The sequence below is a fragment of the Pongo abelii genome, chromosome 11, assembly GCF_028885655.2.
Source record: "Pongo abelii isolate AG06213 chromosome 11, NHGRI_mPonAbe1-v2.0_pri, whole genome shotgun sequence".
NCBI lineage: Eukaryota > Metazoa > Chordata > Mammalia > Primates > Hominidae > Pongo > Pongo abelii.
This window is the reverse complement of record NC_071996.2, coordinates 27,927,612-27,931,117: the sequence shown is the minus strand read 5'-3', so window position 1 is coordinate 27,931,117 and position 3,506 is coordinate 27,927,612. Positions and strand designations below refer to the sequence as shown.

General features: G+C 42.4%; 1 pseudogene; it reads left to right on the top strand.

Moving 5' to 3' along the window:
• The first annotated feature begins 225 nt into the window (after nucleotides 1-225).
• LOC112132312 (NADH-ubiquinone oxidoreductase chain 5-like) lies at nucleotides 226-3,286 on the top strand (annotated as a pseudogene).
• Nucleotides 3,287-3,506: the final 220 nt, after the last annotated feature.

The following is a 3,506-nucleotide window of genomic DNA, read 5'->3' as shown; positions in this document are numbered from 1 at the left end:
AAGCTACACTAATTCCTACCCTGATTATCATCACCCGCTGAGGTAAGCAACCAGAGCGCCTCAATGCCAGCTCATATTTCCTATTTATACACTAGTAGGATCTGTCCCTCTACTTGTTACACTTGTCTACATTCAAAATACCTCAGTTTCACTAAATATGCTAGTAATGATATTTACCACCCAAGAACTATTAGCCTCCTGATCCAATAATCTTATATGACTAGCATGTATTATGGCTTTTATAGTGAAAATACCTCTATACGGACTTCACCTGTGACTCCCCAAAGCCCACGTAGAAGCCCCTATTGACGGCTCAATAGTACTTGCAGCAGTTCTCCTAAAGCTAGGTGGCTGCGGTGTAATATGGCTTACCCTTATCCTCAGCCTCCTAACAGAATATATAGCCTACCCATTCCTCATACTATCCCTATGAGGAATAGTTATGACAAGCTCTATTTGTCTATGACAAACCAATCTAAAATCACTTATTGCCTACTCCTGCATAAGCCATACAGCACTTGTTATCATAGCTATCCTCATCCAAAACCCTTGAAGCTTTACAGGTGCAGTCACCCTTATAATTGCCCATGGACTCACTTCATCCTTATTATTCTGCCTAGCAAATTTGAACTACAAGCAAATCCATACCCGAACCATATTACTTACCTGAGGCCTTCAAATACTGCTTCCACTAATAGCCTCTTGATGACTTCTAGCAAATCTCACTAATCTTGCCTTACGCCCTACCATTAATCTAGTAGGATAACTCTTTGTGACCATAGCTTCATTCTCCTGATCAAATGTCACTATTACGCTTACAGGACTTAACATACTAATTACAGCCCTCTACTCCCTATATGTATTAATCATGATACAACAAGGGACACTCACATATTACACTGACAGTATTAAACCTTCCTTTACACGAGAAAATACATTAATATTTATACATGTCGCACCTACCCTTGTATTACCCTTAAACCCTAAAATTATTATGGGGTTTACATGCTGTAGCTATAGTATAACCAAAACATTAGATTGTGGATCTAATAATAGAAGCCTGCAACTTATCTACCAAGAAAGTACTCAAGGACAGCTAACTTGTGCCCCGATGCCTAACAACATGGTTTCTCAACTTTTAAAGAATTAGAATTATCTATTGGTCTTAGGAACCAAAAACATTGGTGCAACTCCAAATAAAAGTAACAAATATGTATTTTTTCCACTACTATAACAGCCCTAATCCCCCTTAATCCTACCAATTATTATCACCTTAGTCAACCCCTGCAAAAAAGGTTCATACCCAAACTACGTAAAAATATCTATCGTATGCGCCTTCACCATTAGCCTCATCCCAACAATGTTTATACGTACAGACCAAGAAGTCATTATCTCAAACTGACATTGAATGACAGTCCAAACTCTTAAACCCTCACTAAGCTTCAAACTACTTTTCCACAATATTTATCCCAGTAGCACTATTTGTTACCTGATCTGTTGTAGAATTCTCAATATGATACATAAACTCAGACCCTAACAATCAATTTTTCAGTTATTTACTTATTTTCCTCATCACAGTATTAATTCTGGTCACCACCAACAACCTCTTTCAACTTTTTTTTTTTTTTTTTTTTTTTTCAGACGGAGTCTCGCTCTGTCGTCCAGGCTTGAGTGCAGTGGCGCGATCTCGGCTCACTGCAAGCTCTGCCTCCCGGGTTCACGCCATTCTCCTGCCTCAACCTCCCGAGTAGCTGGGACTACAGGTGCCCGCCACCACGCCAGGCTAATTTTTTTGTATTTTTAGTAGAGACGGGGTTTCACCGCGTTAGCCAGGATGGTCTCGATCTCCTGACCTCGTGATCCGCCCGCCTCGGCCTCCCAAAGTGCTGGGATTACAGGCGTGAGCCACCACGCCCGGCCCTTTCAACTCTTTATCGGATGAGAAGGCGTAGGAATCATGTCTAACTGGCTGATGATACGGCCGAGCAGATGCTAACAAAAGCAGGCCTCCAAACAGTTCTGTACAACCGCATCGGCGATACTGGCTTTATTTTAGCTATAGCATGATTTCTCTTATCCTCCAACACATGAGACGTTCAACAAGCGTTTATTCTAAACCCTATCCCCGACCCCCTTCCATTAATTACTTAGCAGCAGCAGGAAAGTCAGCTAAATTCAGCCTCCATCCCTGATTCCCATCCGCCACAGAAGGCCCAACCCCAGTCTCAGCCCTACTCCACTCCAGCACTGTAGTTGTAGCAGTTTTCCTACTCATCCGTTTCTACTCTTTAATAGAAAATAACCTATTAATCCAAACCTTTACATTATGTCTAGGGGCTATTACCACCCTACTTACAGCAATCCGCCCTTCAGCGCCAGGGGAATGCCTGACAGCTACCTTCTCCCCCGTGACCGCCGGGCTCCGTATCCTGGACTAGCCGCCGGGCTCGGGAGAGCAGGAAACTGGCGAGTGCCCCGGCCTCGCCTCGTCAGCCCCGGAGCCTTCACCAATCCCGGGCCCGGAAAGACCGCGCCCACTGCTGGCCCCGCCCAGCACCTGCGCAGGTGCAGTCTCCACCTCAAGCCAGCTGGGCCTTATGATAGTCAAAATTGGTATTAATCAGCCGCACCTAGCATTCCTTCACATCTGCATCCACGCCTTTTAAAAAGCTATATTATTTATATGTTCAGGCTCCATTATCCATAACCTCAATGATGAACAAGATATCCGAAAAATAGGAGGACTATTCAAGACTTTACCCTTCACTTCCTCTTCCCTTATTATTGGCAGCCTTGCACTTACAGATATGCCTTTCCTCACAGCCTTTTACTCTAAAGACCTTATCATCGAAACCGCAAATACATCATACACCAACGCCTGAGCCCTATTACTCTTATTGCCACCTCTTTAACAGCTGTCTATAGCACTCGAATTATTTTCTTCACTAATAGGACAACCTCACTTCATAACTCTATTATTAATGAAAATAATCCCTTCCTAATTAACTCAATTAAGCACCTAACAATCGGCAGTATCTTTGCTGGATTCCACATGACCAACAGTATTATTCCTGCTTCATCCCAAACAACTATACCACTTCACCTAAAGCTCACAGCCCTAGGTGTAACCACCTTAGGCCTCTTACTAGCAATAGAGCTCAAGCTCATAACTAATAATCTTAAACTAAAGTACCCATTACAGATATTTAACTTCTCCAATATGCTAGGTTTTTATTCAACCATAATTCATCGTTCAACCCCCCACTCAAGCCTATTCAGGGGTTAGGCTAAAGGTTAAAGCACAGATTTTAATTCATTAAACTTTTATTTTCTTTATTCTCTTTCCCCCATGATAATATAGGACAGCAGTTCTCAAATGGTTTGGTCACAAGACCCCCTCACACTCTTGAAATGATTGAGGACCTCAACGAGTTTTGTTTATGAGCTACGTCAACATTTAGCATCTTAGAAATTAAAGCCAATAACTCTGAAAAACATTTATGCAT